Source organism: Podarcis melisellensis (assembly GCF_964234715.1).
Source record: "Podarcis melisellensis genome assembly, chromosome: 11".
In the NCBI taxonomy this organism is placed as follows: Eukaryota; Metazoa; Chordata; class Lepidosauria; order Squamata; family Lacertidae; genus Podarcis; species Podarcis melisellensis.
The window spans coordinates 36,542,157-36,558,289 of NC_138543.1; positions in this window are offsets into that span (position 1 = coordinate 36,542,157).

Genomic DNA, 16,133 nt, shown 5'->3' on the forward strand with positions numbered 1-16,133 from the left:
GCTGTGGCTTTCTAAGATCTGCGTCAGGAAACGGGCTTTCCCTTTTCCGCCGGGGTACCAGATCCACCAGCTGGGATCTTCTTCAAAGCTTGTCCATGAGCTGTTGCCCTTCCCCAATGTTCAGTCGGGCTTCATTCTCAAATAAATGTGGACACAGGATACACATTTACTCAGAGGTACAGTGGTACCTCGGGTTACATACGCTTCAGGTTACATACGCTTCAGGTTACAGACTCCGCTAACCCAGAAATAGTACCTCGGGTTAAGAACTTTGCTTCAGGATGAGAAATCGTGCTCCGGCGGCGCGGCAGCAGCAGGAGGCCCCATTAGCTAAAGTGGTGCTTCAGGTTAAGAACAGTTTCAGGTTAAGAATGGACCTCCGGAACGAATTAAGTACTTAACCCTAGGTACCACTGTAAGTCCTGATGAGTTCAATGGAGCAATGAGTTCAATGGAGCAACTGCCCCCTGGGGCTTCTCCAGACTGCATTTATTGAGCATTCATCCTGATTTTCTGAGCACCCTGATTCGCTTGCGCAAAGCAAGCTTAGGTGATTCCCAGGCTATACTCAGCATTCATTCTGACTTGTCAGCAGAGAAGTGATGCAACAACGAACATTTACCCCAATTTCATCCTAGTTTGCCTTGTGCGGTGGCTACACACCCTCCTATTAACCTATTATTCTCCCCCCCCACACACACTTTTTAGTGCATTTTCCCATCACTTTAGGTGCCTCCAGACTGTCATTGTTTTCTGTGAGGGTTTAAAGCACAAACCATAACTTTAGGTTTGTATCTTTAAAGTGAACTAAATAGCTCTACTCCCTTTGTGCAGCGATTGGGGAGGGAGTGGACTCCAAACTCCCATCAGCCCCAGCCAGCATGGCTGGTGGGAGGAAGGGAGCTGCTGTCCAGCGACATCTGAAGGGTTGCAGGTTCCCCATCCCTGTCTTAGGGCAATAAATCAACTTAAAAATAACAACAATAACCAACAGCAGGCTAAACCTGGTATGTTTACAAATAAGAGCACAAAAAGACCCTCCTGGATCAGGCCAATGGCCCATCTAGTCCAGCATCCTGTTCTCACAGTGGTCAGCCAGATGCCTGTAAGAAACCAGCAAGCCTTGTAGGGTTTCCCATTTCTCACATTTACCGGTTCCTCATATTTATGTCCTAAACCACCAGCCAGATTACATGCAGATTTCTGCAGAGTGATTCCATCTTTATTTCCATTCCTTGTTTCTGTCTTCCCGGTGAATGTACAGTGGTACCTCGGGTTAAGTACTTAATTCATTCTGGAGGTCCATTCTTAACCTGAAACTGTTCTTAACCTGAAGCACCACTTTAGCTAATGGGGCCTCCTGCTGCTGTTGCGCCGTCGGAGCACGATTTCTGTTCTCATCCTGAAGCAAAGTTCTTAACCTGAAGCACTATTTCTGGGTTAGCGGATACCTGAAGCGTATGTAACCTGAAGCATATGTAACTCAAGGTACCACTGTATTTGCATGTGGAACAGATTGCAACAGACCTGTATTTGTTTTGTTATTGTTACTCTTTATTTCATTGTTTAGATACATTTTAAAAAATGTAATATGGAATAGGCTTTTTCTAAATGCAAAAAATCCCTTTAAAAAGTAGATTTCTTGCAACAACTTTAATCTACAAAGCTATATTACTGGTGTGCAACTGAATCCTACCCTGAATGCCTGGAGGTGACCTAGGATTTCCTGGAACTTATGCAGCATTCAACAGGATTTATTTTCTCGTGGAGCCCGCTGCAGTCCTATCTCCAGCCTTGTCTTCCTTAGCTTCCCAGACTAAAGGAATGAGAATAATCTGACACCTTGTGATCCAGGCATGGGAGGCTCTGTGTGTGAAATTACATTCGATTTCACCCTCTTGCCCCTATCTGATCTTAGTTGAGCCTGATCATCGTGGACGGTGCTCATCTTTGCCTGCCTGCCTGCCTCGTGCACCAAGTTACTGGAAGGTCTGGCTTGAGTTGGCTGTGCCAGGAAGAGACAATTTCTTGAGGAAACCCAACAACTGTGAAAGGCGAGACTGGAGCTGGCCACATGTGACCTCAGCCATGTAGACATGCCACCCGCCCTCTGGGGCAGAGAGTGGCCATTTGACACCTGGTGTCAAGGCTGTCAAGGCAGGGGCAAGAGTTGAATATCAGGACATACTGACCCAAAATACTTTCATTCAGGTTAATTAACCCTTAATGTTTGGAGACTCCTCTTCACAAAGCAACAATTCCCAGCATTCCCTAGGAGGAGGGCTTGATTGTTAAACCACTCTGAGAATTATAGCTCGGTGAGGGGAATAGGGGTATCCTAGCAACTTTTGGTACCTTTCAGAAACAACGGTCCCCAGGATTCTGTTTCATTTGGGGGCTATGTGTGTTCTTAGGCTAGGGTGCAACTTGAAACCTACAGAACATATGAGAGTATGATGCGTCCTCCCAAAGTGATTAAAGTACCAATTGTGACATCTTAGAGAGAGAGAGAGAGAGAGAGAGAGAGAGAGAGAGAAGGAATAATTTGCTACTAAATTATTGTCTTAGTCATTTGCTAAATCATGCAGATTTAAACTGCTATTTGGTATGCACATTTATCTGAGAATAGGTCCCACTGAGCACAAAGGAACTTCTGAGTAGACATGCATAGGATTGCACTGTTAATTTGATTAACTGAGTAAACTTTATTCAATTGCATGACAGCCTTATAATGATATTGTTAAGTTGTGGGTGAACATATCAGACAACACAGCGATTCTTCAGACAGCTCTTGTTTATTCACAGGCCAGAACAGAACTGAACTGAAGGGTTCAGCCAACCTGCTTATATAGAGCTCCACTACAACACAGCAGTAACAACTTTCTGTAACTATCCAATCACTGAACGTCACTTTCAGTTCCTTATTTGCATATGTGGACCTGAGTGAAAACTATCTACAGTGGTACCTCGGGTTACATACGCTTCAGGTTACAGACTTCGCTAACACAGAAATATTACCTTGGGTTAAGAACTTTGTTTCAGGATGAGAACAGAAATTGTGCTCTGGCTGCGCGGCGGCAGCTGGAGGCCCCATTAGCTAAAGTGGTCTGTAACCCGAGGTACCACTGTATAGAAAATAGAAATATGTTCAGGTAGGTATTTCCACTTCAAAAAAATCAGAAACTGAAGATATCCAGCCTGCCATTACCCAATTTTACATGGAAGTAAATCCTAATATTTCAGTGATGTTATTTCCTGAGTAAAAGTGTACAAAGGATTGCAGCTTGAATAAATTACCAAATGGTACATTATTGAGAGAAGATACCCAAAACACTATGAGTCCTCTCTACAGCACTTATATGAATGCTAGGTTGTTATTGGAAATATTTATAATATTTATAAATATTTGTAATATTTATTTACTAATTTATTTGAGGTATTTCTATGCTGCTTAATATTCAGAATTTCTAATATGGAGCTTTGTAATGTTCAGTGTTATAGTGCAGTTCCCCAAGGTTTATCTGGGAGGAAAATGTCTCATTAACTCAGTGAAATTTACAACTGAGTAGACATGCATAAGATTGTACTCTTAAGTAAAAAAGAAGAAGGGTGCTTTCCCCTACTACTAAAGCCTAATCCTATGCACATTTACAGAGTAAATCCTCTTGAAATCAGTGGGACTAACCTCTGAGTAAGCATGCATTGGATAGTGCTGTTAATTGACAAAATTGGTTGAGGCAGTAACTTTCAAATGGAATATTGGGTTCCAAGGGACAGAACTGGGTTCACATGCTTAAGAAAGCTAGAGTTTAAGAATAAAAAAAGTTCTGCAAAAGCCAGTTTACAGCAGCCTCCAGCGCTGTATAATCAGTACAGAGCCTAAATTTACACTCGCCCACGTTGCCCCGACTGGGAAAAGAACAGTTTGGCACAGTGCCTCCTTAGCCCACACAAACCCCTTTGGTCAGGGGAGAAGGAGGAGCTTGTGCCATAATAATTGATATCAAAGGAGGAGAAACTGTTGCTAGGACGTTGCTTTTCCAGTGACTCATACAGCATGGATTAAAAATCCTTTGAGCTGTACAATTGATAATATATCACTCTGGGTTTCAAAGGAAAGGTCGGGAGGGTGGTGGTGGGGAGAGTGTCGTTGCTGTCTGCATTTGCTGACCGTGTCCATTTTTAAATGCACCCATGCAAATGCCAGATGCACTTTCAAAAGGGTCACATTGTCGCCCTGTGAGTCAGAGGCCTTCCATTCATGGAAACGGAACCCTCACTTCTGAGACATGAATGGCTCAGAGAACTGTAGGATCGGGTAGCTCACAAAGCTCAGCTTTGGAGTCTCATTTTGTGGGAACGATACCACTGGGAACCTCCTTTGCTTCTTGAGATTGTAGATCTTCTGCTTTCCCCCTCCCCAATTGTGCATCCATCCACTGATGGATTCAGACAGTGCACCTTTTCTATCCAGAAGGGGGAGATGTTGCCAAACAGCAGAGTGCATGTTACAGAGTTCTGAAAACTTGACCTCAGGAACACACTCTCTTGAAGTATGCAGCGCAAGAGTCACTGTTTGCATAGTACTTAAAGGGTTTTACCTTTGAGGGGTAGGTAACAACTCTTAAAAGCCTCCTCAAGAATATAATGTACCAACAGTGTGGCTATCTCAGGACAGCTGAGGTTTATGGCCCTGATCCATAAAGTGAATTTTCTGTAAAGGGCAGCTTGGTTGATAATGCACTGCTCAAAGCTATGTGCGGTGGCCTCAGATAGCAGACAGGCACGCACATTTAGTTCCATATGCTTCACATGACAGATGGGGAGGAGCATCCCTGTCTGCACATTGCAGGCTGATGTTCCTTGAGATATAAGTTCCTTGAGAGATATTGGAAACAAGGCATGTGGCTCTCAATTCACCATGAAAAAATGTATACAGTATTTGATTTGGAGATCCAGGCAGTGGATGCACATATTTTGCACCAGGTTATGTGCATCAATTAAATTTGTGCATGGAAGTCTATTTCTGAAATAGACCACTATTTCGTTGCTTGGCTAGTGTATTAAGAATATGTCCATATTAGCACCTTAAAATGCAGCAAGGTCATTTCCCCCCTTCCCGCTGCATTTCAAGCCACATTTGAGCTGTATTCTTCACATCTCAGAGGGGGCTAGGATGTCCAAGGTGTGTGACTTGTTTGGTTTCTCTGCGCCCCCCCTCCCACCGAATGCAGCCTCAAAAACTAGCAGTGGGAACACACTGGATTTACAATAAGTGGTGATGTGAACATACCCTAAGTGGCTCTGGCTGCAATCATATACACATCTACTCAGAAGTAGCCCCATTGAGTTCAATGAGGCTGCAATCCTGCACACATAAACTCAATAGACTAGTGGTTGGTGGAGTGGCAGCGCTCTGCTTGACCTCCTGTTGCCCCTGTCAAGAGGGGGCGAGGCAGTGGTGAGGTCAACACAGCACAAACTTGCTGGCAGGACAGATGACTGGTTCTGTTGGTTTGCACCAAGCTGACCTTGCCGCTGCCACCCTGCTCCCCTCTACCTCCCAGTGAGTAGCAGCGATGCAAGCAGGTATATGGAGGTCAGGTGAGTGCTGCCCCGACTGCTACTGCATATGCTCAAGAACAGGCTTCCTCAGCCTCGGCCCTCCAGAAGTTTTGTGACTACAATTCACATCACCCCGACCACTGGTCCTGCTAGCTAGGCATCATCAGAGTTGTAGGCCAAAAACATCTGGAGGGCTGAGGTTGAGGAAGCCTGCTCAAGAATAAGACCTCCTGCTGCAAACAGTGGGATGTGCGTATGAGTAAAAGGGAATAGGACTGCATTAAAATACAAGTGTTACTCTAATCCTGAATTTTGGACACAATGGAGAGGTAAAAGATTTGGATTATCATCAAAAATGGAGGAAGAAATGATTAATAATAGGACCCACATAGGGGAGGAGGGAAGTCCAGAAGATTCTTTGGAATCTTGTTTCTATGTTGGATGTGACTGTAAAATTTTAATCTGAAAAACCAAATAAATAAATTTACAAAAAAGGCATAGGACTGTGCTATTCATGAACTTAAAACACAACCCTGTTGATGTATTTAGGTCTCAGCAAGTCAGTGGGGCTTTCTTCTGGGAAGTGTGTGTCAGATTACAGCCTTTATAAATCTCATGCCACTATGAGAGTATAGATGTGCCATTTGGGAACTTTCCACTTCTTTGAAAATGATGTTTTTTTTTAAAAAAGGTGTAAGAAAACTGCGTAAAGTGATGCATTGACACAATTTTTAAAAACAGGTATTTACAAGTGAAAAAGGACAAAGCAAAACAAATACGAAGTCGAAATAGGCCAATAATATTTTCAAAAGGGTGAGGAACCTGTGGCCCTCCAGGTGTTGGACTCCATTGGTCCCTACCTGCATGGCCAGTGGTCAAAGATGATGAGCGTTGTAGACCAGCAACATCCAGAGGGTCACAGGTTGGCCCCCAGCCTTGCTTTGAAAGAGATCATAGAACTGAATCATAGAAATGTAGAGTTGGAAGGGGTCCCAAGGGGCAGCAAGTCCAGCCCCCTAAAAAGTAGGAAGTACCGTATTTTTCGCTCTATAACATGCACTCAACCATAACACACACATAGTTTTTAGAGGAGGGAAATCCGTAGGCATGCCACCCGTAGGCATTTCCTCCATAACACGCACAGACATTTCCCCTTACTTTCTAGGAGGAAAAAAGTGAGTGTTGTGGTGCAAAAAATACGGTACTTCAAAAGTAGGAAGTGGGGATCCTTGCAAAAAAGAAAAAAAAGACATAAACAAAGATGACTACCTTTCATAAAGCAAACTGAATAAAGCAGCACTTAAAGGAACAGCCCTGAATTTTATTCTCTATATTGCTTGACGGCTTTAATAGATGGGCGTTTGATGAAATCGTCAACTGCCTAGCAAATTTATTCATTTAGGATTTTGTTTATCTGTGGTGGAGCATATATCGTTATCTTTATGGCCTTGTGTTTATTAAGCAATAGCAACCGGAAGGGCAGTCAAGGAAAAGACAGCTGAGTAACACAATTACTGAGCATGTGGAAGGTGGGTGGATCTCTGTCTGCCTCTCCTGCCCCCGCCCTCCCCCACGCTTGCAGGTTTTAGCCTGAGAGGCCCTAACATATGCTAAGGCTTTGCTTTGTATTTTTGGTCCCCTCGTCCTGCTGCCTCTTGCCACTATTTGCATGTGCAGTTTCCAAAATACAAAAATACAACAGTGTGGAGCAAACTATGGCAGGGAAGCATGCAGACGGCTGCATTCCATGGCCCTGGGCTCAGCTCTTTAATACCCCCATTGAGTAACAGGATCTCCGGCAAGAAGCAGGGAATTCCGGAGCTGGCAAATGTTGTTGGGGGTGGAAGGGTGGAGAGAGAAAGGGAGAAAAGCATGTTAAAACAAAAAAATAAAATAAAATGTCACCACCTTGTGCAACGTCGGTCTTAACAGATTAATGGAGACTTGGAATCAACTGACATAGATCTACAAAAGGAATTGGTTCTTTAATTTAATTATTAAGTGCTTCCCAGCCTCACCACAGATGGTTTGGGCCTAGAGAGCAGTGTGGAATCCTTTCAGCCTGGGGCTGCACATTCCTTCATAGATGATCTTCCAAGGGCCACATGCCCCTGTGTGGGACAGCGTCTGAGGCAGATCAACAGCAGTCTCTTACGCCTGGACAGGTGGCGACATTCCAGCTGAGCAAAACAATACATAAATAAGCACTTTTCTAAACACATATTTTCTCTCTCTTACACACACCTCTCCAAGCAAACATGAGGCACCGTCACAGCTCAAGGGCACACTTCAGTCAGGCAAAAGCACTTGAGGGGGATTTAGAGCAGGGCAGGTGAAGGGTGTGCCCTGGGGACGGGGCGTGGCCTAGTGACAGGGCGGAAGGAGGTCTGCAATAAATCACACAGTATCTGCGAAGTTAACATTTTCAAGGAAGCACTGTTGACTCAGGAGCCCAGACGTAGTGAGCACAGCTCATCCCAGTAGATCTTGCCCCTATGAGGCAGTTGTAGGGACTGAAGGTCCCCACCTCTTGATAGTTGCCCAAGTCTCCTCCTCCCTTGGTTCCTTCGCAAGCAATCTGAGACTTCATCGCCATGCTTGTCCTTGCTCTGCCCTCTTCCACCGCTTCTGGTTCTGGGAGACCAGTAGGGAGGGGAGCTGGTCTCACCAGAAGGCGGAGACCCCCCTGGCTTCTTTAGCAGCCTGTCTCTACTCTGCCTCCTGGCCTCCCTCCTCTCCAGCCTCTGCTTCTGGACTACTGTCTGCCACAAACTCTCCCTGCTCACTAAACCCTGTTCCCTCTTCCTTCTCCCAGTCTGCTCCCTCTTCTCCCTCTGGCTACTCATTGTTGTTCCACTATTAATTCCCAGGCTCTGGGCCTTCTCCCCTTGGGGGTTCCCCAGCTGGTGCCTCCCACCCCTCCTTTGCACCCAGCCAGTCCATGACACGTACAGAACGTTCGAAGGGCCAGAGAGTGAGGCATGGAGGGCCACATGTACCCCCCATGCAGTTCTCCACTTACAGCTTAGGTGCAGGCAGCCCAGTAGCTTGAACTGTGTTTACAGAGAGGCTCCAGGGTGGGGTTTTTTGGAGTGAGCTGGGGGAGAGTAAGCAAGAGTGAAGTGGAGAGGGAAGCTTTGCAGCATCTGCAGAAAACTGACAACTCCATGTTGTGCTGGATCTTGGAGATGCTGTGATCTAATCTCTATGTTGCTGTCAGCTGGCAAATACTGAGGGCTCAGAATTGTGCCCATTCCTCCTAATTTGTCCCTGTGAAGAATGCTTTGTGTGTGCATTGAAACTTGTGCATTGAACAGGGGCATGCAAGCTTCCTCCTTTTACGTTACCTCGTCTGTTTTACTTTGACCCTGTGTGTGTGTGTGTGTGGAGAGAGATATGTGTGGGAGAGAGAATAGGTATACCTGTATGTGTATACATATAAATAGGTACGCATACATATATACAATATAGTACAGATATATAGCTGGGGTGTTTTTTTAAAGCTCTGTTTTGTTGCAACAGGCTTGAATTCACTTGCATCATCAGATTAACAGTCCCTCCTTCTGTTAAACAGCCTCTATGGTAGAATTCTTTTGCAAGGCGGGAACCAGACCCATTGCAGTAGTCTTTGGCTATACATATCACTTTAGTGGTTGTTTTTTTACCTGACCAAAAATAGTTACCGGAAGCAAGCCTTCCTGCGTCTTTTTTTAAAATAAAAATAATTCTCAGAAATACCACTGTTCCACAGCACATAAATGTCAGAAGCGTTTCTGTGTGCTACCTAGTAAAAAACAAGACAGAACATGACCAGCAAGACAGTTCCCCAGATAATTGCTTAAATGTGCTTAATCTTATACAGTACTCCTTTGAAACAGTGGTTAGCCTTTTTTTTTTAATGCTAACACTTAGGACGTTTATCAGCGCTACACCAGATTATCTGTCTATGACATTGTGTCTACCTAAATGGAACAACTCACTTTCAAGTGGGGTATTTTGTTTCTTTGAGCTAGAGGATTAAAATAATATACCCCTAAATTTATTTAAACAGCCCAATAACGCTGTTTCACCAGTTACCAAACATCATCTTGAATGAATGCCTGCTGCTTTTGAAGTATTTTTATTGTTTGTAAGCCGCTTTGGGATTCATTTGAATGAAAGGCGTCACTGATATATAATAATTCAAATCAAGATCAAATCAATTTAGGGCTAACAATATATTTTCATTGGATGCTACTTTTGATTCTTTTTATTTATTTATATATTTTTTTAAAATGCTACCGGGGTTATTGCAAGGCCTGTACTACTTCATGCAAGAGTCTCTACTGCCTCCTCAAGGGGGGAGGTGTTTACTTGCAAGTTTTGCCATTCTTGGTCTCTGCATTCACAACGCGAAGCAAGTCCTCTCTCTGTTGTATAAAATTAATGGCATTTTCTATTTTCCAATCAGCTGTTAAGCCAAAGGCTTTTTCCATGTGTCCACCTGGTGCCATTGTTTTCCACAGACTTTGATGTTTTGATTTTATTTTGTTTGTCAGGCAGTCTGTAAGAAGGAATACTTTTTCCTGTTTTTTTTGTTTTTTTGTTTTTTTAAACTTCTAGTAGCTGCTATGGTTAAAAACTGCTACAAAAATACTCCCAAGGTGAAACTGGATATCCCTTTTACTTTTACTCTGGGCATTTGTTATTATATTCTGTTATGTTCTGCTTTACACACACACACACACACACACACACACACACACTCCCAAGGTAGGAAAACACAAATGCCCTCCTCTCCTTTGTTGTGACTGCACTGAAATCAACCAAGGCCATACATACAACCTTGGTGCAAAAGTATAGGCCTCCATTGATTTCTCTGCTGAGACTGAGAAGTTGAAGGCGTGGGACTGTCTGTCTGCTAGTTTCAGTAGAGTTTATTCACTTATAAATACGTTTCAGATTGTAATCTTAGCTGGGGGAGACAGGCCTCTTTTGATATGATGGTCAGGGGCCTCATTCATACATCATTTTAACCCAGGAGTGGGAAATCTCTGGCCTGCAGGCCAATCTTAGCCAGTCCACATTGGCCAGAGACACCATTTTCCTGAAACCATGGCTACCTACCTATCAGCTGACTTCACTTGTCACATGACCTGATGAGCAGGAGGGTAGGTTAAATCCTGCATTGCTTGTGCAGACCTGTTCCCAGAAGGCATAATGTAAAGTCATGTACTGAGAGGGTCAAATTTGACCCACGAGGGTGATCCTTATAAGGGTATGGCTTGTGGAGCCAAAAAGGTTTCCACCTCTGCTTTAACCCATAGTTAAACTAAACTATGGTTTAAAGATGAGCAAAGAATGTGGTGGTGTATGTTGCTGAAATCATGGGCACTTTGCTCCCTCCCTGCTCCTCCCCACAAACTAAACCCATCTGAAGTGGGCTCGTGGCGTCTTTCCCCCAGCAAACCATGAACAGTAAACCAAGAACAAACCCTGGATAAAGTCCGAGCCCCGGTTCGGACCTAATGCTAAGTGGGGTGGCAGGAATAGGGAAGGAAGCAAAGTGCCTGCGTTTTCACTCTCACTTTGATCCATAGTTTTTTTTAAAACTATGGCTGAAAGTAACATGCAAGCCATGCCAGTATATGACAAGATATATATTTCAGTATTAGCAGTGTTGGGAAGAAATCGACAAAGTTTTCTTGAATAGGCAAACTCCTCCTTTGCTACTTACTGTATAATGAAAGAGGGAAGGGGGTGTTGAAACAAAGCCGTTGAGCAGCTGATCAGCAAGCGATCGGGAGGGGAGATCAGGGACTCTAGTGATAAAGGAGGCTGCCTGGGAGGGGGGAGGTAAAGACAGCAAACTTGCAAGGAGAGGGGACAGGAAGATTAAATAAATGAGGAGAGAAATTAGAAGAAAGGGAGGAGCAAAAAACTGCTCCAGCTAAGGAAAAGACACTAAGGCAAACAAGGGGGAAGGGGGTGTTCAAACAAAGCCGCTGAGCAGCTGATTGGCAAGGGATTGGGAGGGAGATAAGGGACTCTAGAGATAAAGGAGGCTGCCTGGGAGGGAGGAGGTAAAAGCTCATGAGTTCTCAGGATTTTTGCATTGGGTCACCCCAAATTCACCATCAGATCACATAGCATGTCCATAGCTACAGCCTGCATCATGCATCCATTGTTTTGTGGAGCCGCAATGGTGCAAAAACGTGGTTACAAAGCTCGGATCTACATGGATTCTCAGGATTTTTGCTTTGGGCTACCCCAAACTCATTGTCAAATCACATTATCATGTCTGTGGCCACATCATGAACCACAAAAATCATACATCCACTGTTTCATTCAGAATATTTTTTTTCTTGTTTTTCTCCTCTAAAAACTAGGTGCATCTTATGGTCAGGTGCGTCTTATGGAGTGAAAAACACAGTAATTTCCCTCTGTGTGAAGAAGCTGTGGATCGTGTGAAATAGGGCCCATCTGACCTTTTCAAAAGATATCACCTCAGAAGAGGTTTGGCTTTGGCTCCCCACATGAAAATGAGGCGTTAGAAATTGCTGCGTGGAGACTTCGCTATCTCAAAAACAGATGTGTGAATCATGCCCACATCACTTAAAAGTCTGTAATAATACAGCCCGATGTGACATCAAAATAACCTTAGTCTTATTATGTGGATTTTGTCACACTGTAGGCTTGAAAGAAAATAGGCATAATGATCAGAGAGATATGGCTCAGAGTATAAGTGGCTGTGTTATAGAGATAAGGTAGATTTCCAATGCACATTTATACACTTTACAATCTCATTTATTGAAGTGCTTAAGGGACTTTTGAAATGTTTGGATAATGGGAAATTTGTATAAATAGGAATTCTTAATTAGGGTTACAATGACAGGAGGCCATATGGAGAGAGTACAGGCTGTGAACGGTTATGTTTAGGAACTTCAGATCTCAAAGGTTAGCAAAACTAAGATTAGACTGCATCTAGCTATACTGTATAAACCTTTGGGTGCTTAGGAAATGAAATATTTGGTTGGATCCAGACAGCTACGCTAAGAGTAGGCCCATGACAAAGTTTGAATCTGACTCATTCACTATGGCAGGGATGCTTCTGGGACCACAATTCCCATCATCCTTGACGACTAGCCCTGTTGGCTGGGGATGATAGGGGCTGGAGTCCCACAACGTATGGAGATCCCCTCATATAAAAATATTTATGGCATATGTCATCTTGGTGTTTGTTTTGCTTTGTCCGCATTCTGGCACAGCGAAACAGGCATGGGATCATACTTGTTATGTACTGAAGTTCTCACCCTGGGCCTGCAGGGGGATACTGTAGATGCTTTGTAGCTGAGCTCTATATAAGCAGGTTGGCTGAACCCTTCAGTTCAGTTCTGTTCTGGCCTGTGAATAAACAAGAGCTGTTTGAAGAATCGCTGTGTCGTCTGATATGTTCACCCACAACTTAACAGTACTGTTTCTGTCTTGTTTGCATAGTCAGGAGTACAGGGAAGTTTTTTTTTTCCTTTTAAAAAAGAAGAGAACATTTAGGCGACAGCTTCTAGCAGTCTTAGTTCAGAATGTATATGCTAAACTGGATGTGCTCTGGGAAATCAAGGGGAGGGGAGCTTGTCACAGCAGGAGGGGGGTACCTCCTGACTTCTTCAGCAGCCTACCTCATTTCTGCCTCTTCACCTCCTCCTTTCCAGCCTCTGCTCCTGCCTCTGATTCTGAATTGCTGTCTGCCACAGCCTCTTCCTTCTCACTAAACACTGTTACCTCTTCAGCTTCCAAAATCTCCTCCTACCAGTCTGCTCCCTCTTCTGCCTTTGACTACTCATCACCATCCCACCACCAAGCCCTGGCTCTGAACCTTCTTCCTTTGCAGGTTCCCCAGCTGGTGTCTCCCACCACTCTTCTGTATCCAGCCAGTTATCCTTCAAAGTTTGCCCTTCTCTGGATTTTGCAATGGAGTTCTCCAGACCAGCGGAGTGTACCAAAAATGAATATACTGTGGTGCAGTGTGCATAAAATCACACGTATTGGTGAAAACAACATAGCAAAATTACTTTTCAAAAATCCGCACATTAGGCGAAATTGCACACAAATGTGTGTTAGGAGACTTTTGCTCTAAAATGCTGGTGAACTTTTCATACTGTGAACACAGTGGGTCTTGCCTCTGAATAGACACAGCATAGAATTGTGTTGCAAACATAGCTTTCATGTTTGGGCTATCTATTGGCCAAGGCTAAAATCCTATACACACTTACCTGGGAGTAAGCCTCCCTGAGCCAAATGGGGCTTACTTCTGAGCAGAAATGCATATAATTGTGCTGCAGGATAATATACTTTTGACAGTGACAGCACAATTGTAGGCATAGCTATTCAAGGGTAAATCCCATTGGGTCCAATGGAACTTACTGGTAAATGCTTCTAGGATTGTAGCTGAACTCCGCTTTGTGCAAAACAGAGCAAAGGGACAAGCGCATGCCATGCTAGTCATAGAAGAGGTTTTGCTTTCTAAAAACACATGCATTAGACTCAGCAGCTGAGCTATTGATAGTGTTACCTTTCAAGGTTTCTCCCATAAAATCCCTACCCCTGCTGAAGGCCACCATCACATATGTCTAAATGTTTTGACAATGTTTTTTCCAGTATCACTTTGTATTTACACTATTCAGACCTGCGATGTGTTACAGAAACGAAGCCTTGAGGGCAAAGGATAGGGTATATGATCTAAGAAAACAAGGCGTGTCTTTCTTCAAGTCACATTTCTTTACTGTAAATATGGTATGATTTTGTTGTCATTGCTGTTGCCAGGACCGGAAAAAGGCTTTTTGATGAATCTCAGGGATATCCAATCCACTGCTGATAAAAATAGAGTTGAGATCAATCAGGTGACCAATTTAAGCAAAAGTTCAATCTTTTGTTGGCTAAGCTGCCAAGATGATGGGCTTTTAGTTTCAAGGCAGATCTGCCTGCTTTTACAGCTGAGGTTCAAAAAACCAAATCTTTAGTCTCCTTGATGAATTTTAAGGCAGGACTGTTAAGTATCACCTTGTGAAATTCAGTACTTTTAAACCTTCTAATGTAGGTTTGGGTACAAAAAGGACCTGCACCTTGGTGGTCACACATCAGTTGGATGCGCACAAAATAGTAAACACTTTTAGGGATTTTACTACATCTCACTGTATTCTCTCATTACCAGGTGCCCATCTCACAGTGGTCTACAAAAGACACTAGACCATTTCACTGCCAGACTAGCTGAGGCATTAAATGCATGGCTGTATTTGCATAGCTTTTAAGTTTGTTAACCATTCTATACAAATTAGCATATTTTCCACGTTGGAACACAGCTCTGACACATGAGCCCTCATCCACCCCAATCCATTGAGAAATGGAAGAAGGCTTTGATGTGCAGATAAACCAGATGCAGCTCAGTTTGTTTATTTTTTATGTATATACTGCTATGTCATAAGGAAGAAATCAAAGTGGTTTTACTGCAATAAAGCCATACAATAAAAAAGCATATTAAAAAGTTATAAACAGTGGGAAAAGCTATTGCTCAATGGATCTTAGCTTTGAAAGATCCAGTTGCCTGTTTTTTGGGATCCAGTCATCTTTGAATACCTGGTTAGTATTGTCAGAAATGACAGCGCTGATCATCTGTTGGTTAGGGTATAAAGGTACAGGCCCTTGCACACAGTAGCACACACAGAATATGTTCCTGTACATGGGAACGTATTTGGATCAGGGGCTTCATCTTGTAGGAGCTTCGCATGGACTCAACTTGTCATTGATTACAAGCTACACTCTGAGATCCTGATACAGTCAATTTAATCCGTTTCTGGATCTGCTCTGCATTCGTGCTGATTATATTTTTATGCTCTTGTTCTCATTATAAAGTAAACAATAACACTGATGGGATATCTCCCTAATTTCCTCCTAATAGAGTTGAAACATAAAAGTACTTTGCAGTGGTAATGCTGCCCATTTCAATTATAGATGGCAATTTTGTTCTGTGTTTTAAGCTCTTCTCTGCTGGCTGGAATGAGTCATAAGGTATAAATACTAGAATACCTGTCAAAAGTGTTTTTTTTCCTCTTAAATACAAAAATGACAGTAAAACATAACAAATCCTGAGTGATTCTGGTCTTTCATCCCTTCTTTTATGCCATGAAAACATAGAAATGAGGACATAGAACGTAGAAATGAAACATAGAAATGAAGGTATGGAATATTATTATTATTATTATTATAAAAAAGTGCTCCTTCAGGCATTTAATATGTATGAGAGAAATATTATTTATTTTTATTATTTTTAATAGAATGTTTTTCCACATCAGCCCAATCTCTGAGTGGTGTGAGAGTCCAGGGATCCCAGGCACTTAACCAGTGTTCACCTGACTGAAGAGAAACATTTTTGCCTGCACCTAAGATATGTAATGAAGGCAGCAGGTGAGCCCTGCTGGGGAAAGCAAACCACAAACAGGGAGCTACCGCAGAACAGGCCCGTTCTCATGTTGGCAACCTCTGGACACAAGTCCTGGTTTTTGAAATAAAAAAGTATGGAAGTGTGGTTTGAGGAG